This window comes from Panthera pardus, unplaced genomic scaffold (genome assembly GCF_024362965.1).
Source record: "Panthera pardus isolate Hobbes unplaced genomic scaffold, ASM2436296v1 HiC_scaffold_1, whole genome shotgun sequence".
Taxonomy (NCBI): domain Eukaryota; kingdom Metazoa; phylum Chordata; class Mammalia; order Carnivora; family Felidae; genus Panthera; species Panthera pardus.
In genome coordinates this window covers 80,018,952-80,043,508 of record NW_026526654.1, presented here as the reverse complement: position 1 = coordinate 80,043,508, position 24,557 = coordinate 80,018,952, and the positions used below count along the sequence as shown (strand labels likewise).

The 24,557-nt window shown below is 42.6% G+C and overlaps 1 protein-coding gene across 4 annotated transcripts in view; it reads left to right on the top strand.

Annotated features, from left to right (window-relative positions):
• The window catches only part of FRY (FRY microtubule binding protein), a 441,494-nt gene that overhangs the window by 101,941 nt on the left and 314,996 nt on the right, over nt 1-24,557 (top strand). The window lies entirely within an intron of this gene.

The following is a 24,557-nucleotide window of genomic DNA, read 5'->3' as shown; positions in this document are numbered from 1 at the left end:
TCGTTTACGTTTATACCGGCCAGTTGGAGAAAAAAAAAAAAAAAAAAAAAGGACTGTATTTCATTTGTTACGATCAGATGCGTTACATTTAAAATGAACTTGGGACATTTGAGAGCTGACAGTGGACAAATAAATATTTCTAACTGTAAAAAATAAAATAATTCTTCGATGTGAAAGCACCCCCACCTTCTTCCTTTTATTTTCTTTGTTTCTTGTAACATCTTTAAGGATCTGTAAATAGGCAGCTATTTTATAACTTGTCACAAACAGCCAGATCATGGAACTGCTTTCCTTGCAATCTGGAAGAATTCCATGCTGCATTTCCTTCTCTGGCGTATTTTCTTTATTTTGCAAGATTATTGGATTGTTGAGTGAAGCTGATGTTTGTGTGCACCAGAAATTAACACCATTAAATACTCGAAGGCATGCTTCAAATTCCTGTCTTGCATCAGAGCCTAAAACCATTTGTAGTAAAGGGCTCAATTAAACAATGTGGATGGTGAACTGGATTGTAGCACAGAAGACTCATGGGTTTCAATCTTGATAAAGGGACTCTGATGTCTGCTTCAGATTTCCATGCCTGGATATTACAGATGTGTAGATCATATAAAATGCCTGTGACAGTGAACTCTAACTGAGGCATCACTGGAGAGTGATTACTGGAGTGTATGAATTATGTAGTCAACTTGATTTCAATGCTGTTTGCGTTGGAATTTCCTGGAAAAACTACAAGTATCCTTTTTGTTGTGATTGATTTGTTGGAGTCTGTACAGGGGATTGATTAGACCCAACTGCCGAGGATTAACTCTGTGATGATAGAAAACACACAAAGAAACAAACAATTCAAGCAAGTTTTACCTGTAAAGATGAAATTGACTTCCCTAACCGCTGAGTCATTACCCTGCTTTCGGAAATAGCTAGGAGATGATTTAGAAAGTTGAGGACTCAAGGCCACAAGCTGAAAATTACATTTCTTAAGGGAGCTGTGGTTTTCATTCATTTCTTCTTGGTTCAGTGATGTTGCTCTGATGTCAAACTCTGCTGCAGAAAAAAGCAGAGCCCAGGGGTGCCTGGGTGGCTCAGTCGGTTAAGTGCCCAACTTCAGCTCGTGAGTTCGAGCCCCGCATCGGGCTCTGTGCTGACAGGCTCTGTGCTCACATTGAAATTAAAAAAAAAAAGAAAGAAAGAAAGAAAGAAAAAAGCAGAGCCCAGACTAGACTGGGCCAGAGGTGTGAGTGGGTGAGTGTGCTGTGACGTGAAGGAAGGGGCAACATGAAAAATGCTACAAGGAAGATCACTGACGTGTCCGATGTGTCTAGAAAAACAGCCACTTTCTGCTCATCCTCTTTGGTCTGAAAGCACCAAGGACCCGAGGCCGGTCTGGTTGTCCAGAAGCGGTGTGCCAGGGAGCACTTTGTGTTCCGTTGGTTTGCTAGGACTTCTTCACAGATGTCCTCCCAGACCTTTTCTTCACCTTCTGCTTTTTCCTCCCTTCCTTTATTCTTTGGTGTAACATTGCCCGGATCCATTTATGTTATGATGCCTCCTGCCTTCCTCTACCAGCACAGCCCCATACTTCATGAAGCCTTCTCCTTCTTTCCAAACAGCCAGACCCCAGGGCTCTTCGCCTCCTTCCACTGTCGTTCCCATTTGTCTTCCCTTTCTATAAAGTCATCTCGCTCTGGGCTGTCAGCTACAGCCGCAAAACTGTGGCAAGACCTCTTCGTTTGGACCTCGCACAGGTTATCCTTTCTAAGATCTTGAATTGTCATGATTAATACAACAGAGTAGGGTTGTGAAAAGGGCTCTGCGCTTAGGGGAGCTAAGCTCTAGTCTAGACTGTGCCCCTCAATGGCTATGTGTTTTCTGGTCCACTCCACTGACCCTGTGGCCTTCAAGTACATTATTTGTTTCTGCCCCACTTCCCCTCCTTGGGGGCAGTGACAACAGATAGGCTCTTTTCACCCTTCCAATGTTTCACTCGGGTCTTCAGTTGACAGGCTAGAGAGTTACCTGGCCAAAGTTTGGGCAATACCGACTACTTGATTTCTAAATTCCTCTTTAATTAAACCATGACTCCACTCTCATGCAAGTTGTACTAACTTCTTTTTGCAGTGGATAACTGCAAATCCCACCAAAGCTCCTAAGCGTCACCTGAAAATGGAAATGTACATGGACTGTGATAACTGTTCCCGTTTTATACTGCTGTGTAGCTGCACACAATGAGCACATATGATGTATGTGGGACCTGAGAGTCAGAGAAACTAAGATGCATCTCGGAATTAATAACTGGCAAAACTAGGGCTCAGACCGGGTATTTTTTTTTTTTTTTAATTTTTTTTTTCCAACGTTTTTTATTTATTTTTGGGACAGAGAGAGACAGAGCATGAACGGGGGAGGGGCAGAGAGAGAGAGGGAGACACAGAATCGGAAACAGGCTCCAGGCTCCGAGCCATCAGCCCAGCGCCTGACGCGGGGCTCAGAGCCTGACGCGGGGCTCGAACTCACGGACCGTGAGATCGTGACCTGGCTGAAGTCGGACGCTTAACCGACTGCGCCACCCAGGCGCCCCCAGACCGGGTATTTTGACTCCAGTGTTGACGCTGTCTCCACTCTTATTACACTGCACTCCATTGTCAACTGTTGCTGTCTTTTTTCGGGTGAGATTCAAGACTCGAAGAGATATCTGCTCTGCCCTGTGCATTCACTCTGACATATATATCATCCATGTCAGGTCTCGTGTTCAGTCCCATGCTGGACGGTTGACCGATTGGTTGATCAACCAACCAATCATTCATTCATTCATTCATTCATGAAATATTTGTTTCATCCTTGCACTGTTAGGAATAGACCTTCAAGATTCTAACTGCATATTACCCTTCTCTTCTGTTGCCCACTTCTCCTCTCTAAGGGCCGTCTCATGCTCCAGAGAGCCATCCACCCAAGATGCAAGTCTGTTTCCTTCCCTTGCTTAAAATTCTCCAGTGGTTACCACTGCTCTTAGGATAAAGTCCGAACTCCTTAATGTGAAGTATAAGAGACCTAATAATCTGATCACGGCTTCCCTCCCCAGCCTCTCTCAGCACACTTTCCCCTGGCATTCCAACAAACTCAGCCAACTTCCCACCTCCATGGCCCCTCATGTTTCCTATTCTAGGGAACCCTACCTGCATAGTCTCACCTAATTCCCACCCTGGCTTTAGGTGTCAGCTTGACATCCCTTCTTCTAGGAAGTTTTCCTGACCCCCACATCTGGGTTGGGTATATTCTCTGTCCTTCTCCTCCTCATAACACCTGGACTTTTCCCTATCACAGCACTTATCACACCGTATTGTAATTGTCTGTTTACTTGTCGGTATCTCCTACTAGCCAGTGAGCCATGGCTCATATCAGTCTCTTCACCATTGTATCCCCAGTACCTATCTCAATGCCTGGCACATAGTATGTGCTCAATAAATATTTATTCAGTTGATTCAAAATGCACTGAACTGAATTAACTCTTGGCGTACCTTGTTTCCTCTGTCTTCTTCCAGACTCTCTGCTTGTGATTCTCCCTTACCTCCCAACACATGCGTGCGCGCACACACACACACACACACACACACGCACACAGACACGCACTCCTGCGTCCCTGTTATGCCCTTTGTCTCATTCCCCACCTGGGCTTTAAGGCCCAGTTAAAATCTTCTGTCTTCTTCAGCCACCCGCTCTTCTTCCTCTGACCTCTTTGAGTTCTCCTTTATGCTTACCACTTCCTCAGCCTCAGTACTACGTAAAGCTGTAAGAAAAAGAGTGCTTCCTGGCATTGTTTTCCATTGTCTTAGTCGTAAATGGGCTCAGTGGTCACTTTGTTACTTTGTGGCAACTGTTAAGTTTTTGTTTATATAGAAATTCTTTGAAAATAGGGACTGTATCTTATATGCCTTTGCATGGCCCAGTTGTCCAGGAGAGGGAATTGCGCATAGTAAGTGTTCAGCCAACACCTGGTGGTTCAGTAACTCATTTTCTGTGCAGCCGTGTCCATTCTGTGGAGTCTGAGTCTAGCTCCAGCAAAGAACTAGTTGGCCTATAGAGACTGTAACAGGCGAAGGTCTTTTTTACTGCCTTTCATCATTTTAAGAACTCCTGGGAGGCAAAAACACAGGTTTCCCTTGTCTCAGTGTGTAATTCATTCATTGAAACCTGTGTTAGGATTCTGCTGTCTACCAAGAACTATCCTAGACTTTGGGGAGATCGCAGATAGTATGTTTCTGGTCTAAGCGAATAGGAAAGAATTTTCCTAGCTGGGTGCCTTGCGTATTGTACAACTCAGTAAATGCCTCCCGAATAAAGGAACTGAGAGCACTGAATGTTTAAAAGGAAAACCAATGCATTTTAAGATCATATGTGCACATTAAATACTAACCAGTTTTCTTCCCTTAAAGAAGACTCAAGGGGCGCCTAGGTGGCTCGCTCGTCGGTTAAGCGTCCGTCCGACTCTCAATTCTGGCTCAGGTCATGATCTCACAGTTCGTGAGTTCGAGCCCCGCGTCAGCAGTGCAGAGCCTACGTGGGCTTCTCTCTCCCTCTCTCTCTCCCCCTCTCCTGCTCCTGCGTGTGCACGTGCTCTTTCAAAATAAATACATAAACAAAACAAAACACAACAGAAAGAAGCCTCAACAACCGAAGCTCGAGCTGACGTTCTGGCATCTCGCCGGGGCTCACCAGGCGCAGTGTCGAACGTATGTCTCTAGCAAGCACCAGCCTGGCCTCCCCGTCCTCCTGAAAGAGCTCGGCAGCTCACTAGCGGTAGGCTCGGCTCAGTGAAAGAAAGGGAGGAGAGAGAAGTTGTCCCGACAGACACCGTCCCCCCGTAAGCGTGTCAGATTAAAATGAGTGGCCCGTCCTGCACCTGGAAGCCAGCGGGGCTCAGGTGCCCCGTGTAACGGGTTGTTCGCTTAGCAGACAGGGTGGTCTGTATAACCAGCCAGTTCTGAAAAGGCCTTCGCCACGTCTACAGTCAGCTGTTGGGAAAAGCAAAGCGCTCCTCCGCTCGGAGGAAGCAGGCGGTTCCACAGTGCTTCCTTGTCGCTTAGTCAGAGGGCAGCGCGACGGGGACTGCTCGGGGCCGGGAGGAGGAGGGAACTCGGAGCAGCCCCCAGAAGGCAGCTGGACCAGCATTTGGCCCGTCCGGATTCTCGTTTCTGGCTCCCCTCCTTTCCAAAGGCATGTTTGTTTTCAAGTCCACAGTCTAAAAAAAAGTTATTTAAAATCATGTTATTTTTATAATCGAATGGATTTGGGACATTTCTAAAGTCACACTGCTTTTTTTTTTTTTTTCTTTTGCTTGCTGTATGGAGGTTTCTGCTGGAAACTCAAGGTAGTCATTTGCACGATGGCACCTAGATGTGTTCCCGCTTCCCTTGAGGGTGGCCAGAAGGAGACTTTGAGGATGGGCAGTTTGCTTCAGGTGCCCTACTTATCACAGGCACAGTAAAAGACGCTGTAATTAAGCATGCCTCCTCAAGCACTGTGTTCTCTGCTAGAGTTCTACCCTTCCAGAACCTGCTGACTAGCACATCTGGTGACATTTCAGCAGGGCCTTCAAGAGAGGGAGAACTTCGGGCCTCCTTAAAGATGTGCTATTTAAAGATTGCGTCCTGGGGCGCCTGGGTGGCTCCGTTGGTTAAGCGTCCGACTTCAGCTCAGGTCGTGGTCTCAAGGTTGGTGAGTTCAAGCCCCACATCGGGCTCCATGCGGAGAGCACGAAGCCTCCTTGGGATTCTCTCTCTCTCTCTCTCTGCCCCTCCCCTACCTATTGTGCGATCTCTCTCTCTCTCTCTCTCTCAAAATAAATGAATAAACTTAAAACAAAAGACTGCGTCCTGGGATCATGTTCTGTTGTCACAGGTTGCGAGTAGGCTCAGTGGCTCTACTCGGTAATGACGGGAACCATACCTCACACACCCCGGTATTCCCCACAACACCCACTCGCAGGCTTTGCCTACGTGTGCAAGAGGTGGTGAAATAGTCCAGCAGGGTGGAAGATGTGCGCGGATACACGTGTCACGACCACTCTGTGGGCCGCACCCCTGCCCATCTGGTCCTGTGACTTCCTCCGGCTGCTTCCACAGCAGGCCGTGTCCAGGGCCCAAAGCAGAGGGAGCCTCAAAGGCAACACTTTGAACTTCTGTTTTAGCCAGAGCATTTCACAGAGTAAATACCTGCCTCACAGCTGAGTTCAAGTGCTGATCCTCCCTCTCACTACATGATTAAGGTCACTTCGTCTCTCAGAACTTATTTCCTTCTCTGGAAACACTAGTCTCACGGGTTGTGGTGAGCTCCAACGGGGTAACGCGTGGCTATAAGATGATACACAACTGTGATTGCCAGACTTCTCTTACTCTTTGGTGCCAGTAAAGGTTTTGTTTTTCATAATTAGTGCTTTTCCTATTCATGGGTGGAGAGTGGGTATGATTGTAACACTTCACAAACTTCATGGTTGGGAAGTTCTCCAAAGTGTGTTTAGTTTTTTTTTGTTTTGTTATGTTTTTTTTTAAATATTTATTTGTTTTTGAGAGAGAGAGAGAGAGAGAGAGAGAGAGAGCAGGGGAGGGGCAGAGAGAGAGAGAAAGAATCTGTAGCAGGCTCCCAGCTCTGAGCTGTCAGCGCAGAGCCCGACGCGGGGCTCGAACTCACAAACTGCGAGATCATGACCCGAGCCGAAGTCAGACACTTAACCGACTGAGCCACCCAGGCGTCCCTCCAAAATGTTTAATCAAGACCTTTGCTAATGTAAACCCGATATAAGACGACACTAGTAAAAGATCAATTAATTTTAATTTTCTCATAAAAAGAGGAGGACACAGAAACTCTTCTTTGTGATACATTACCCACGTATTTTCTTACCGTGAATCATTAAACTTGAGAGTATGGTCATGTAAAGCCTCTGAAAATTGTTTAATATTACAAACATCAATGTCTGTGTTTTATAAACTTGTAGCCTTGCCATGTTTAATATTTTTACCTAATTTTGCCCTATTTAAGGCCCTGCTTTTGGAAACTCAGTCCTTATGCTATTTTTTTTTTTTAAGCTAAAACTCAGAATAGGAAGATAATTGGTTTGCAGTTGTGATGTTAAAAAATCACTTCTATGGAGGATTGTAAATGAATTCACCACTTGAAATGGATCTTTTTAAATACTGGTATTTAGACTTCAAAATCTCTTGAAGGTCAGCACTTAACATTTTGACTTAGAATATTTAACAATATTTATGGCATTTCTTATTAAAAACTACTAGTGCAGCAGAAACAGGTAGCCCTTACTTAAATAATCAGATTTAGTTATTGGACAAGTTTATTAAAGGGGATGAAGTTTCTGTTCCTGTTTTGCTTTGTTTTCTAAAAAGAAAATGGCAACAAACCTTTAATAAGATTATTAGTGGTAAACCAGTTACTATAAGGAGCACAAAAATGCTGATACTGTAATATTTATATGCATGATTTAAAAGCAAGGGGAAATGTGTTTTACCTTTATGCAAGGGACCGAGTGTACCCAGCATAAGCGGAAGGCATTAGATTTATAGCTCCACTTCACGCATTGGTCCCTGTCATAAAAAAGAAAAAAAAAAATTAAAAATACAGGTTTCTGAATTCAGGACTTACTGTATAAGTATGTTGAAACACTTGAACACTTCTGCCGTAAAAGCAGTTCCTCTCCGTTTGTTGATTTACAGCAAATGTGCAACTTTACAGACTTGAGTTTCCATACACTTCTCCCCCCTATTGTCAATAATGCTCTAAATACGTATTCACATCGAGACTAATGAAAATATTACCTATTTTTACATCCGTATAATTTGATGCTTAGTATACTTCAGTGGTGATTTGTAAACAGTTTTATTATTTTTTAAAAGGGTTTTTGTGTTTAAAAAAATTTTTTTAATGTTTATTTGTTTTTGAGAGAGAGAGTGAGAGATGGAATGTGAGCAGGGAAGGGGCAGAGAGAGGGAGACACAGAATCCAAAGCAGGCTCCAGGCTCTGAGCAAGCGGTCAGTACAGAGCCCAACCTGGGACTGGAACTCACCAGCCGTGAGATCGTGACCTGAGCCGAAGTCAGACGCTTAACCGACTGAGCCACCCAGGCGCCCCGTTTTTGAGCATTTTTAACTGTTTGCATAAATAATGTATTTTCAACAACTGTTTAGGATGGGAATGGCCCACCAGGTACTCAGTTACATGAGAAACCACCATCCCGCCCACATTCTTTCACTCCAAATACTTTGGGACTACCTAACTATCTAGAGGATGTTTGCTTTCAAATTTCAATTAGGATACCTCTGGTCTTTCTTTACAATCTAGAAAAATACAGATTTGGGAGTAGGGGTTACAAAATGAGATGAGGGGTGCCTGGGTGGCTCAGTCAATTAAGTGTCTGACTGCGGCTCAGGTCACGATCTCATGGTTCACGAGTTCGAGCCCCGCATCAGGCTCTGTGCTGACGGCTCAGAGCCTGGAGCCTGCTTTGGATTCTGTGTCTCCCTCTCTCTCTCTGCTCCTCCCCTGCTCACACTCTGTCTCTCTCTTTCTCAAAAAAAATAAATAAACATTTAAAAATTTAAAAAAAAAAACAAAAACGAGATGAAACAGGTAGTTAGTTTCAGGTGATGTGCATGTGCAAACTCTCATCAGAAGGCAGTTAGGGTATTTTTCAGTCACAATTTGAAAACCTTTCCCTCCCATATGGGTCATGAGTTAACTTTTTTGTGCCGAGCAGCTGACTGTCAGATGTACTTCTGAATATCCTGGAAACATCAGAAGTACGTCCAGATGTACCTCTGAACATCCCAACATCCAGAGCCCAAAGACAGAGGAGGCACAAGGAGGATGGCCATTAGATCAGATTCAGCCATGGTGCTGTCTCTGCTCTCAAATACCATACTTCTCTCCCAACACCCACCCCCCCCCGCCCCGCCTCCACCGACCCTGACACTTAGGAAAGACTAAAGTCATCTTAGTGGGTAATCAATGCTAGATGGCATTGTAGAGTAATTAGGGGCAAGAAAGACACAACTGAAAGAAACATTCCTTGGTCGTAAGTATTGAAGTAGGTGCCCAGTGGTAGCCGGAAGATATCCTCGAGAAAGACTACCACATCTATTCAACAAAAATGTAAACTCTATTGCTAAATGAATGTCTCTTAGGTGCAAAACACTGCAAGGAGTGGATGGTGGTTAAGGAATGGATACACAGTAATTTGTTCGCATATCTAATTTTTTACTAGGAAAGCAGGGGGCATTAATTTGGGCACTCACGCTTCTCTGGTAACCGATATTTAAGCCTCTGTGTTGCACCAGCTAATGGCCATCGTGACACTGTCATCTGGCACAGAAGCCCTAATTGGCGATGAAGCATCGCCCTCCAGGAAAGTCCCAGGGGATCTTGCTTCTCCTCCTCCTCCTCACCTCCTCCTCCTCCTCTTCTTCCTCCTCCCCCTCCTGCTCTGGGTTTCTCTGCCAGGGCTTTGTTCCTTTTTGTAATTTGTGCCTCTTTTCTGAGCCCTATAAAAAAAAAAAAAAACAGCTAGGTAGGAAAGAGTCATAAGTTGAAGGTCCCTCCCTGAGGCCCAACTCAGCAAGGGTTTTCCAGTCCTTTGAGATATTTGAACTCCTGCGTAACTAAGGGAATATTAACTTATCAATTTAGGGCAGAGTGCGGAGGCCCAGACTACCCATCCTCAGGTCCTAACCCCTGCTCAGAACCACAGGGTTAAACACTAGGACTCTCCCTGCCACCTCTTGATCATTTTTTTTAAATGGTAACAATGTGTTATGGACTGAATGTCTGTGCCCTGCACCCCCAAATTCATATGTCGAAGAAGCCACAATCCCCAGTTGATGGTATTTGGAGATGAGACTCTGGGAGGCAGGGAGGCCATGAGAGTGGAGTCGTTATGAAAGCACTTAGTGCCCTTATAAGAAGAGACGCAAGAGAGATGATCTCTCTGTCTCTCTCTGCCATGTGAGGACACAGTGAGAAAGCAGCCATCGCAAACCAGGAAGAAGGCCCTCACCAGACATCAAATTAGTCAGCACCTTGACCTTAGGCTTCCAAGTCTCCAGAACTGTGAGAAACGAATATTTGTTGTATAAACTCCCCCATCGACAGTAATTTGTTACAGCAGCCTAAACTGACTAAGCCTCAGGGCTGGTTGCAGGTAGCCAACTGGATGAATGAGAAACTTTTAAGCCCTTAAAAACAAAAGCTTATAAACAATGCAAGTTATATTATAAAATATACAGAAACATCCAATGAATAAAATTCAGTGAACGTTCTTCATGAGACTTAATGTTGCACAGAAATTGCATTAATCAAAAACGGGATAAACTAAGTACCATACTTATTTTCTTTGGTTTTCGAATCATAGAAATATTGCCAAATGTAATTGCTTGTGATAAAGATGTCACAAACTACTACATAGTTATTTAAGTAGAAGGAAATGCATTTTTGGAAAGTGATAAACGTCCCAAAGTTATGGCCCTGCACTTTGTCTTAATTTCTGCTAAAATAGGGTTTTGTTGTTTCCGATACGCCCATGCTGCTCAGTCAGTCCTTCTTCAACAAAGAGTTGGTGACTAAAATCTGTATGCTTAACCGAGCTTGACTAATATTTGTAATGATAGAAGCCATTTTATTGGCAGTAAATCGGCTTCTGATTCCTACGGCAAACACTCCCACACATACAAACGTGGATGGGCAGGAAGAAAAAGGAAGTGATGCAGAATGATATTCTCCATAGACAACCTAAAATGAAAACACAAAATCTGCATCGAGGGGGTGATGATAGCAGGTGAGGGCGATGCGGAAGAAATGCATCAGGAAGTTGTCTAACATGCCCAGCAGAGAGCGCTTAAAAAGAAAAAAAGTGAAAAGAAATTAATGTGACATCCCCATCTATATACAGTCACCTCCCACAGCAAGGACTATGCGAGGTGGTTTTTATTTTGAAGATTTCACGGCTACGGACAGGGCAAGACCACTCGCGGGTACGAAACTGGCTTTGGTGTTGTGTTTGGGAAGTGGATGGAAGTTTTCTGTTTCATCCTTTCTCCTAAAGGACAAGGAAGGATTATAACCCACCAGTGCCTCTGAGGGATTTACAAGACAGTGGACCAGAGGGGAGAGGGGGTGGAGCAGGAAGAGAGAGAGAGAGAGAAGCCCCGAAGAGTTGATTGGATTCTGGTATTTTCACACTCCTCCCTGAAAGGCACCCTTGCTCAGTCTCTACATTATAACTTAAAAAAACAAACAAACAAACAAACAAAAAAAACAAAAACAAAACCCCGCAGTATCTGGATCTAGCTTATTTATATTTGGGCAGCAGGGGTAGAAATTACTATATGAAATTTTGATGTTCAGACAGAAGTCTGGCCTTGCACGTTGTTTTCATTACATTTGAAAATGCAGCGTGTACCTCAACAACAACAACAACAACAACAACAACAACAACAAAAGAAAATACAGTGTGTAGGAGTGTGTAGAAAAATCTACTCTAAAACCCACCACCTTCTTTTAGAAGCTAGAGTAGAGGGGTATAGTGTTTGTTTTGCTTCTTTAGATAAGTGTGGATGTTGAAGGCTACAAGACACTGTAAAATAGCTTACTATGTAAACGTTGTACACAAAGTACAGATTAATCAGCCCACGGGAATTCTGCCCATGCCCTAAAATGTCTGTAAGCCCCTAATTTCTTATACTCAACAGTTATAATCTTAAGGGACCGCATTGCTTTATGCTACTCGTTGCTGAATGAGGGGCGTACAACATCTTTTTAAGTGTGTGGCATAATAAACTGTTGCATTTTTTAGGAATTAAAAGTTTTAATTTGAAAGGCAATGCATCTCAAAGTGACAACGCTTCTCCGAACAACTTCTAAGAATTGTGATCAGGTGAGAGGAACATCTCGCTTTCAAAACTGTTCATTTCGTTACTGGGAAAATGAGAAGTGCACCCATCTTTAAGTCATATGAGTTCGTCAAGCCTGCATCTTGCCTACTCTAGACATCAATGAGCTGTCTCAGTTTGTCATCATTGTCATTTTAACCAGTGATAGGGCATCTGAAACCTCTGTGGCATTTCCTCAAAAGTTTAACTCCCTCCTAGTTATCCTACAGCTATGCCTTTAGTCCTGGAGATTTACTATTTTTTCAGAGCTCAGACTAAAAAGTGCTTGGCGGTTGTGCCGTTGAAGAATCTGGACAAGAAAATAGCTCACTTGGTAGTCAGCACAGTAAAAAATCAGAGAATCATCAAATTTTGGACCTGAAAAAAGACTTGGAATCTAATTCAATGCACTCATTTTACAGATGAAATAACAGACCTACACAGACAGTTTGCACTGGGGGCCTCCTGCTTCCCAGTCTAATCTTCATGACATCACCACAGAAACCTACATTAAGAACCTCTGCAGCCATTTGTTACAGAGAGAGTGAGGAGAAAATGACACTCACAGCTTTCCTTTCCACAGGGTCCCAGAGGCAAGCAATCCACGCACCAACCTGCTTATTCAACCTCCACATGTCCGCCATGTTGTACGCTGTGGTGGGGCGGGGGTGGTAGGTCAGGTTGGAAGTTTTAAAAAGTACATGTCTGGGGCGCCTGGGTGGCTCAGTCAGTTGAGCGTCCAACTTCGGCTCAGGTCATGATCTCACAGCTCGTGGGTTTGAGCCCCGCATCGGGCTCTGTGCTGATGGCTCAGAGCCTGGAGCCTGCTTCGGATTCTGTGTCTCCCTCTCTCTCTGCCCCTCCCCTGTTCATGCTCTGTTTCTCTCTCTCTCTCTCTCTCTCTCAAAAATAAATAAACATTAAAAAAAATTAAAAAGAAAAAAAGTACGTCAGTCAAAGTTGGTGAGACCCAACTGGGGTGAGGGTTGAGTCTTGTCTAATGCATGGCATCAAGATCTCAGTAGGTTTTATTTTTTAATAAATATTTTTTAATAAAATTTTTAAATAAATTTTTAAATAAATAATATCTTTCAGATATTAAAAAATTCTCTTTCTTGGACAAACACAATCAAGTGAGAGAGAGGAAAAAATTTAAGTTTAAGGTAACTTTAGTTCAAGGAAACATGATTCTTCTCAGGAGGAAACCTGGATCCTATACAAATATTTCCTTTTCGGGGAGAGGGTCAAGGAATATATGTTCCTTTTGAAAGGGAAAGGTCTATTGAAGTTTCATTGCCTTCACGGACTGAGATTTGTCACTATTTCCTTATTACAGTGAGGAAGCTGAGGTATACGGAATTTAGTTACTCATTCAGCACAAATGACTTTGATTTAATTTTAGACGCCCCTGTTCTTTAAAAGCCCTTTCAGCCATCCTGTCACATGAGATGTTTTTCAAACAGTATTCTTCAACCTGTAGTCCTCTTGCTGGCTCCTTTCTCCTTCTCTTCTCCCCTCTGTCCTTTCAAATTCCCTTCCACAATGTCCCCGGAATTTCGTCCTCTTCTCTGCCTGTTGTATAGAGCAATTCTGATCTTTCCAGCTCCTAAACTTTCCAGGTTCTAAACTTCTTCAGGCCTGTTATTGCATATCCAAAACCAATCAATGTGCTCATCCAAATCAAAGGACCTTCTGAGACTACTTCCTTTAAGCCTGTGGTCCACACAAGAGTACATGAGAACCATCTGCAAATTGTTTAAAATTAAATTCAGATGCCGGTTCAACAGTTTGGGATTGGCCTAGAAACACTTATATTGAGTCATGATTTGATTCTGATAGATCTCCAGCTCATTCTTTGGGAAACCCTGTGGCACAATGAGATTTCTCCTCTACTGGAGGCAGTTGGAGTCCAGATAGCAGGGCTTTTTCTCCTTTACGTATACAGAGGGTATCTTAAAAAACGCCTGCAGAGACCCCCACTATGACTGGAGTTAAACATCTCCCCATTGTTTGATTGCTCAGCCCACCCTATGGTATAAGCCAGAGATCACTCTCATTAGAAGCTCTGTCAAACTCGGGTAGACTCATTAGCAGGGGATAAGACTCGTGTTTCCTGTCTTAAGAGGATTTCTCTTGTCTGAAATGTTTGTATTCACTTGAACAGGCTCAGTGACCCATGTAGCTAAGTCACATAGAGGACAAAGCTTGCTCTCGGACAGCCCAGAGGACTTTGCTTATCATCCATCTTCCAATGGTGTTTGACAGAAGACAGTCAGTCTTAAAGGATCGGGAAGGAGGACCATCTGGGGTTAGGACAGTTCCACATTCTATAATTTTAAAACCCAGAGTAGTTTGTGATTTAGGTGGCATTATCGAATAAGGGTAGCTTTGTTTCAACTCCATTTACAATATAGCTGTGTCTCTTTCAAAAGATCACTTAAATACAAGAATCAGAAACCGATCAGAGGGTCATTATAAAGTATTTAAATTATCCATGCTGTGAATTAATAAATTATATGAGGCATTTTAAGTAGTCTGTTTTACAAAAATGTGCACACTCCTCAGAAAGATATCAACCCTATTGTGTTAAGAAATACATATATCTATATTATTCTTTCTAATAAGTTTACTATCTTTTTTCATGCTTCTGTCATCTTTTTACCTTTATTCTTAGCTCTTTGAATAGAAGAGCTACATTGTGTATTTTTTTTTCTGTTGTTGTTGGTGTTGCCCTGAAACATTTTACCCAATGATTTCAGCCTGTAGTAGGTGTTCAGCAAAATGCTTATGTCCCACCCAGGGCTATGCATACTCTCCCCTCTTCCACAAGCAGTGTGTGAATCTAGGTAAGTGATTTAACCACCCTGTGTTTCTGTGCATATTCCCTGTAAAGTAAGATAAAGACGGTCACTGCCAAGAATCTCTACTCTTTTAGGACCCCTCCAGAGTCTGGAACTGCATCTCTGAAGTAGTTCTCTCATCCACTGTAGATTTCTACAAAACAATGAATTCTGCATTTTATTTTTGATGGTGCATCTCTGATGGCCCCTTTGCGTTCAGAATCAAGCCTATACTCTTGAGGACAGTGTTGAGGGCCCAGCAGCCCTCCTAGCTTGGCTCCTGCTCAGATGAAAGGCTTCATCCCTGCCTCGGCCCCTTCCACACGCTGCTGTAGGCCCACCGACCACTGGCTGCTCTCTGGCCCTGCTGGCCTTTCACTGGCACAGGTCTGGGGTCTCCACACAGCCTTCCTCCATCTGCCCGCCGTGCTTTTCCCTGTCCTATTCTATTTCCAGGCTGAGCTCACAGGTCACTTTATCATTCAAACTGTCCCTTACAGTCCCACTCCCAGATAATTTAGTTGAGTCCCACCTTTTGTTCCCTGGGACTTTGCACCTGGTGCTATGATAGTATTTAATTCTGTACATGTCCGTTGTTATCACCACCCTCTCTGCCCAGACTCCAAGCCTTTTGAAGGTAGAAACTGTAACCTGCGAATGAATGAATGAATGAGTGAATGCTTTGCCTGTCTTAACTGCCTGGTTTGTCTCAGCCATCAGTAACAAGCACAGAGCTAAATTATTTCCTAAGAGGCAGTAGTCTTTCTTTGCATTCATTCCCTGGTGAAAGTGGTTTCCTCTACTCTCTCCTGTCTCCAAATCTCTTATCACCTGGATTCCTGTTATTTTCCTTTTACTTTAATATATCCCAGTTCCACAAGATCTCTTTGCTTATATTACTAGCTACTTTAAATCCTCCATGGATTTAATTAAGTGATAAGTATAATAAAATATCCCTTGAGCATTATCCGAGGTAAATAACATTTTTCCTTCACGGGCAGCCTCCTTTTTTTAAATTATTTTTTTTAAGAGAGAGAGAGCACAAGAGGGAGAGGGGCAGAGAGAGAGGGGGAGACACAGAATCAGAAGCAGACTCCAGGCTCTGAGCTGTCAGCACAGAGCCCGACATGGGGCTCGACCTCACGGACAGCGAGATCATGACCTGAGCCGATGTCAGACGCTTAACCGACTGAGCCACCCACGCGCCTTGTGGCAGCCTCCTTTTTTTTTTTTTTCCCCAATTTCTCTTTCCCACTTACTGTATCATGGGTGAAGCTGATGTCAGCTCTCCCCCCTGTCCATCCAGTTGCCTAATGGTTTGGAATCATTATTCTTTCATAATTTGTTTTGCTTCAGCATACATAATTAACTACAATTACTTGACTGTTTCATTTTGGCTAATGCAGATTTGCAGACTCAGAGCTTTGCCATCCACTTCCCTTTTGCTGGTGGCATTATGTATGCTGCGGTTGCAGGGACCGTAGTGGCATTTTGTGCAAACAGTATGGACGGGTTAAGTAGAAAGAATGAAAAGAGACCCAACCCAAAGTGATCATCAGAGGATAAAAGTGAATATCCTAAAATCCTTAACGCAGTAACAAGTGTATTCAGCTTTTGCATTAAATAATTGGGCATAGAGTCTCATTCCTAAGGAAGCTTGCTGAATTGATGGTCCCTTGATGTAGGGAATGGATTGTTTACCTGATGAAGCAACATACAAATATCTCAGGAATAACCAGCTTTACAACTGAAAGCAAACTCCTTAGGGCAAAGACTTTATATGTTTGGCACAATTACACTTATTGTTCAGCAGTGCTGGATAAATATTTAATAACTGTTCCTCCACACCTATTCTTGGCAGGTCCAGCCTTCCTGACCTGTCATGTCCATAATCAAATATGTATTTCCACATTCATCATTTGAGGTGTGGTGCCACTTTTAGGCTGGTCTCTCTGGGATGTTGCCATCTTCTCTAGGGTTGGGGTGTGCTCTCGGTGCCTGGGACATAGATAATTAGCCATGAATATCAAACAGTACTCTCTTTTTTTTTCCCTTGCTTTTAAAACTCTCTTTATTTTTAGAGCTAGATGACTTACAGAGTGAGCTGTATTTTCTCCTGAAGGCAAAGCAGTCACTTTTTTCTGAGTTTGTGCTAAGACCCTGGCTTCATCATCTAGGCTCTGTGACTAACTATAACTCTAACTTGACTTTGGGCAGCTCGCTTTGCCTCTCAGGAGGACAGCTTGCTCATCTGAAAGAGATCCTCTTGGGCTGTTCAAAAATGTTCTTTCTGGCCCCCAAGTTCTAGAGTATTGCCTATTTCCAGATGTAATATTTGTGCTTGTTTACTCAGAAGAAATAAGTTAGTTCACTTGTAAGTCTACCTTCGTAGAGAATTCAAAAAATGTTCTATTACTTAAATACTGGATCTGTTACCTGATTTTCTTTTCTTTAAGAGGAATTTCCCCGATATTAATTACATAGAAGCGGGGGATCATTGTGGCAACAGATGTGAATTTCAAAACACATACATGTAGAATAACCTGGCTGTTGAATTACATGGATTTTAAAAAAACGACAACATTTAAAGTGATCAGAAAGAACAAAATCTACTGGTTCTGGATGACAGAGGTCTGCTAATTGTGTGGTTGTGTGTGTCTCTTGGTTTCTTTATCAGTAAAATGGGAATCTTATCTTTCTGTTTACCAAAGAAGGAGAAAGAAGGCCAAGACTTCAAGGTCCATTGCAGTTACAGGAGTTTCCACTGGAAACTTCCCGTACAAAAAGGTACTGTTCAGGCAGGTGCTTCCAGTTTTCTGACCGTGGGAGAGCCTTCGTCTTTGCCCGCTCGAACTTTCTGTTTCAGCTGCTCTCTTGACGTTTGCCCCCCACTTCCTTATGTCTGGAGCCACCATCTTTGCTCATGCAAAATGTTATTTGTAGTTGATCAGCCCTCAGAACGATTTAATCTGTTGTTTGCTTCCATTAACCACTTCTTCCAAAGGCCCGAGTTGATCTGCCAAAAGGGTAGTCGTTAAGGCTCCGTCAAAATGCTGTGCAAACCCACTTAGTTTTTCTCACCTTGTCTTCCTCTCCTATCTGGGAATTCCCAATCTGCAGAAGTTTTGTTTGTGCACGCTCGGGTTTCCATGGGCGACTCAGGTAAACTGGAAAATTCGGTGGCCCAGGTCAAGATCAGGATCATTTCTACCTGTAATCACTTTTACTTTTGTGAAGTTCAAACACATGGTTCAGGGAAGTGAACCCCAGTTAGCAGGAGCACAGAGAGCTCTGGTTCAACTGAATCTTCGCCATTAGATAAACCCCAACACCTAACAATAACTTTTGTGCTTCCCACTGCAATGATTTATACCAATTTTAGTCTCATGTTTAAATTACTAATATTACATGTTATCGCATGAATACACCCAGCATTGACACTGTTTTTAAGCGCAGTATATCGTATTTATCTTTCTGAATGCCTTCAAAAATGCATACTTCCTCCGTGGAGTCCCCCACATACTAATTTTGAGCTTTCCATCATTGATTAGGATCACCTTGCCTAATTCAATTTTCATTTCTACATTAGTAGATCTTGTAATATTTATTGTTATGATTATTTTTCCACATTGATTCTTTCCCCTCTCCCCCCTCCCCCCAATGGCTGTTATTCATAGAAAAATCACACACGGAATCATTCATTCATTCATTCACTCGCTCATTCGTTGTATAAATACTATTTGAGTACCTACTACCAGTCAGGAAGTAGACTATTACGTTTTCATAAGTATTAGTCTTCTACTATTATTGTAGAGCTATCTATTCTTCCCTTCAATTCTATCAATATTTGCTTCATATTTTTAGGAGCTCTGATGTTTCGTACATATATTATTATTCTATCTTCTTGCTGAACTAAGGTTTTTATATATGTCCTTCTTTGTCTATTGTAACAGTTTTTGACTTCAAATTATTTTGTCAACTATTAGTATGCCACCCCTACTCTCTTTTAGTTACTATTTGAATTGACTATCTTTTTCCATCTTTCCACTTTCAATCTTATTTGTGTTCTTAGATCCTCAATTCCAAAGTCTCTTGTAGACACCACAGAGTTGGATCCTGTTTTTTTTTTTAAATGTTTATTTATTTACTTTGAGGGAGAAAGAGAGCGAAAGAGAGCAGGGGAGGGGCAGAAAGAGACAGAGACAGAGAGAGAGAGAGAGAGAGAGAACCCCAAGCAGGTTCTATACCATCAGCACAGAGCCCAACATGGGGCTCCATCCCATAAACCATGAGACCATGATGTTAGCCCAAATCAAGAGTGGGGCACTTAACCAATTGAGCCACCCAGACACCCCAGATCCTGGTTTTTTTTAATCCATTATGTCAGTCTACATCTTTTGTTTGAAAAGTTCAATCCATTTATTGCAATTACTGATAGGGGAGGGCTTACTCCCCTATCAGTAATAACAGGAGGGCCTGTTATTTTTTTTTTTTTTTTCTGTAAGTCTTATGGCTTTTTGTCCTCATTTCCTTCACTGATGTTCAGTTGATATTTTTGCAGTGGCCTGTTTTGATTTCCTTCTCATTTCCTCTCATATATATTTTATAGATATTTTCTTTGTGGTTTCCATGGGGATTATATAAACTATCCTCAAGTCATAGCAATCTATTTGAAACTGGTGACAACTTCATTTGCAGACAAAAACTCTACTTATTTACATCTCTGCCTGCCCCTCAGCTTACAATATTGATGCCACAGATTATATCTTTATTTTTTTGTGCCCATTAACATAGATTTATGATTACTTAAAAAAAATTTTGCTAATGTTTATTTATTATTGAGAGACAGAGAGAGACAGAGTGTGAGCAGGGGAGGGGCAGAGAGAGAGGGAGACACAGAATCCGAAGCAGGTTCCAGGCTCCGAGCTGCCAGTACAGAGCCTGACGCGGGGCTCGAACTCACAAACTGCGAGATCATGACCTGAGCTGAAGCCGGACGCTTCACTGACTGAGCCACCCAGGCGCCCCTGATTACTTTTTTATTCATTAGTCTTTAACTCCATAAAAGAAAAAAACAGCGGAGTTACAAACCAAAATTACAATAATTCACATTTTTGTATTTGTCCATATATAGATTTTTGCCAGATGACTTGTATATTCATGTTGTTTCAGGTTGCTGTCGAGTGTCCTTTCATTTCAACTTGAAGGACTCCCATTAGCATTTCTTGTAGGCCAGGTCTACTGTTAACTCCTTCGACTTGTATTTATCTGGGGATATCTTCATTTCTCTCTCATTTTCGAAGAGCAGCTTTGTCAGAGATAGTATTCTCAGTTGACAGTTTTTCCTTCTAGTACTTGAACTATATCGTCCTACTGCTTTCTAACCTGCAACATTTCTGTTGAGAAACCCACCAAGAATCTTATTGAAGACACCTAGCCATGACGAGTCATTTTTCTCTGGCTGCTTTTAAGATTCTCTCTTTGTCCTTGACTTTCTACAGTTTGATTATCATGTGTCTCAGGGTGGGTCTGTTTGTGTTTTTTCTACTTAGAGTTTGTTAAGATTCTTGTATCTGTGGCTGTCCTCAAAGTTGGGACAGTTTTACTGTTTTTCCTTCAAATAAATTCCCTGCCCTTTTCTCCCTCTCTTCTCCTTGTGGGACTCTCACGATGCATATATTGATGTGTTTGGTGTTATCTCAAAAGTCCTTTTAAATTTCTTCATTCTTGTTTCTTTTTCTTCCTCAGACTCAACAATTTCAAATGACTCATCTTAAAGTTTTCTGATTCTCTTTTTCTGCCTATTTAAATCTGTTCTTGAACCCCTCTAGTGAATTTTTCAATTCATTTCTTGTTTTATTCATCTTTATAATTTTAGTTTGCTTCTTTCTTTTATGTTTGTTTATTTATTTTTGAGAGAGAGGGAGAGAGCGAGCATGCACAAACAGGGGAGGGGCAGAGAGAGAGGGAGACACAGAATCGAAGTAGGCTCCAGGCTCTGAGCTGTCAGCACAGAGCCCAACGTGGGACTGGAACCCACAAACTGAGATCATGACCTGAACTGAAGTCGGACGCTCAACCGACTGAGCCACCCAGGTGCCCCTAGTTTGGTTCTTTTTAATAACTTTGATCTCTTTGTTGATGGCCTCATTTTATCCCTGAATTGTTTTCCTGAATTTGTTTAGTTGTCTGTGTTCTCCTTTATCTTATTGAGAATACTTAAAAAAAAAAAAAATGTTTTAAAGTCTTTGTTAGGCTCAAGGCCTGTGTTTCTTTAGGGTTAGTTTCTGGAGATTTATTTTGTTCCTTTGAATGGGCCGTGTTTACCTCTTTCTTTGTGTGTCTTGTGATCTTTTGTTGAAAATGAGGCATTTGAAAAACTTTTTTGTCAGCCAGTCCTAGTAAACTGGCTCTGTGCAGAGGAAGATCACTGATTAGCCTGCCACGAAGATTCAAGGCCCTCTCGGCCTTTTTCCGGAATATATGTTTTCCCTGGGCCTGTGCATATGCTTTTTCTTCTCCAACTCGCTTGTATACCCAGCTGCTTTTAAATCTCTTAACTTTCCCTCGAGTTTCACCCCTGCTCATTCTCAGGATTTCACATATCCTCCTGTACTCCTCTACCTGAAATCTCTTGCCCAGGTGTCCAGGGATCTGCCGTCCCTTGAAGCCCTCACAGGCCACTGCATCACCCCTGCCTCGGCAGCTTCCAGCCTGATGTCCAAAACATGCCGCCATTCCCATCAGTGTTCTGAGTAGGCCAGATGGAAACCAGTCCCTCCGACAAGCCAGAATGTTGCAAGCAAATTCCACTCTTTCCTCCTGTCCTGGGCAAGGGACCAGGAATTGGGTGGCATCCTCCTGACCACGTCATGCTGCACTGGGGAGAGGGTAAAGGCAGGCAAAAATGCCACGAAATATCCTATTGTTTTGAGTGTGACCTTTTCTTGGCCAGACATTCACTTGGTTGACAGCTTCTTGACTAGTTTCTAGAGTTCCCACAAAGCTACTTGGGGCCATATATTGTTGTTCATTTGGTATTTCAGTGGGAGAACAGGGGCCTGGAGCTTCCTAGTCTGTCACCTTGCTGACATCACCCTTGCTCATAGGTAACTCATAATCCAGACACAGAACAAGAATGACATCAATGTTTGTGGTTTAGAAAAAATAGCTCTTGAGATTACACATCCTTGTGTCAAAGAAAATAAACTTCAGAACCAGAGAAACCATTAGCAACCTGGCTGCTAGGCTAGGTGAGAAATGGAAAGAGCCTGAGCTAAGACAGAGACGTACATTCAAGATCTATTAAAGAGTTATGGTTCGAAGACTCATTGGCCTCCTGGAAGCCTGGGCCAGAGATGTAATGATGGAGGAGACATGGAATCAAGAAATAGACTGGTAGATTCCAGGACGTCTGTGATTTTCGTCCAGTTCCTTGGCCATTCTGAATATCATTTCCTCATCTATAAAATAGGATGGTTCTGAAGTTTAAAAGAGATAACACATGTCAGTGCCTAGTGAATAGTAGGCAACTAATAAGAATTTCTTTTTTTCTCATCCCCCTACGTGTAACCAGTATTACGAGATTGTGCAGTTTGGTGAATGGTGATACTATGAACTGAATAGGAAAAGCATAAGCCAATCTTTTAAATCCCTGGGTTTGTTGGTTTGATTGTTTGTTTGTTTTTAACTCCTACTCTGCAGTGATAATAGACGTTAGGCAGGTTCTATATAAAGAATAGTTTGCATTCATATTTATCTTTCCCAAACAAGCTGTCCTAAATTTCCTAAAATTATTATCTTATTCCCAGAATGTTCTCCAAAGATGAAGCAGGAAGCAAGGTCGCTTTTAGCACTGGTTGGTTCCAGGTTATTCTGTAAATTTGGAGCTAAGTGGTAAAAATAATTTGTCTCCTGGCTCTTGAACCAAGGCTTTGTTACTGTTACCAACTCTGAGGCTTTTAAAAAATCCTGTGAGACTTTTCTCCAAATGATTCTAATTTGACAGATTAACAGCTATGTAAATACATGTGTGCATTCATGATGACAGTTTGAATGTTATGTTTAGAGATTATGAAAGGAAAATAGAAAAAGGGATTTCGCCTTGCCTTCTTTTCCCCTTAAAGTACTGACCTTTTAATAAAATTGTGTTTCTATAAGCCAAGATTCGAATTGCTATCAATCCTAGAAAATGTAAGTTCTCATGCAACTAGTGTTTCATGCGGACTATATATCTAGCTTTACAAATCATAATGTAGTGGCTTGTAACGGATGATGAAGAACAATTTTAGAACCTATTCTTGAGATATTTTAGAAAAATCAGGATGATGTGTTTACCCCTTGATACCCCTTGATACAACTAAACAAATCAAGTTTAGTTATGATCTATGCATCAGACTTTAGAAGATGATAATAATATATCCAGATATTCCATTCTGATAGGAGAAAAATCTTTTGGCTTGTAAAACATGAAAGTTGAGAAGTTGGGGAAATGCCCGCATCAAGCCGGGGAAGTGAGGAAAGCGGCTAGTACAACTGTGCCCCCGTGCTCTTTCCTACAAGTCACACCCCACCTTCCCACACCAGCAAGAAATGGAATTTTCGGGGCGCCTGGGTGGCGCAGTCGGTTAAGCGTCCGACTTCAGCCAGGTCACGATCTCGCGGTCCGTGAGTTCGAGCCCCGCGTCAGGCTCTGGGCTGATGGCTCGGAGCCTGGAGCCTGTTTCCGATTCTGTGTCTCCCTCTCTCTCTGCCCCTCCCCCGTTCATGCTCTGTCTCTCTCTGTCCCAAAAATAAAAATAAAAAACGTTGAAAAAAAAAATTAAAACAAAACAAAAAAAAAGAAATGGAATTTTCCAGAGTCCTGAATTTGATTAATCATGTTGTATGTTTTTTTTTTTAATTTGTTTATTTATTTTGAGAGAAAGGGCACAAGCGGGCAAGGGGCAGAGAGAGAAGGAGTGAGAGAATCCCAAGCAGGTCCCACCCCATCAGCACAGAGCCTGACGACTCAGGGCTTGAATCCACAAACCACGAGATCATGACCCGAGCCGAAGTCAGATGGTTAACCAACTGAGCCACCCAAGCGCCCCAGTCGTACTGTATGTTTTGAATTATTTTCACGAAGAATAAAAGGCATAAAAATATTTAGTAGCAGCATCTAATTCTTTTCTTCTCCTCATCCTTTTGCTGTGGTGCATTGCTGTATCTTGTCTCTTACCTAGTGAAGTAGCCAGATTTGTCAACAAAATGTTACCTCCCACAGAAAAAGTAAGAATCACATGTTTTTCTACCGACAAGGATGAAACACTGATGGGCTTCGTGTTATAATTCATTGTTACACACGTCGAGATGTATTTTTGTTTAGCAAAGTCCAGATAGTGGGAAAGACACAGTTGTCCGGTGGGTGTGTCTTTGTCTATTTTAACACGTGAGACTGTGTTATTCAGAGACTTTATTCAAGACCATTGTAGGGCTGCATTTCTCAGAGATGACACACGGGCATGTACAGACACAGATAATAGTTTTGTCTTGTAAAGCCTTATCTTTGAAAGACCTGGCTCAGATGGTAAGACTGCCTCATGGAGTCCCGATGTAATTGAGGCAGGTGCCCCTCGAGGTAACGGCTGGCTTCCCAAACTCACTCCTCCGCTCCAGGTATACTGAACTCCAGCCAGGAACTGAAACCTGTGCACCATTTCTTCACCATTTGCACCTCCTGTGCCACCATCCATGCACCTTCCCTCTTCTCCGTGCTGTCCCCACTGGCTAAAATAGACTTTGTCCCTCCCTGCT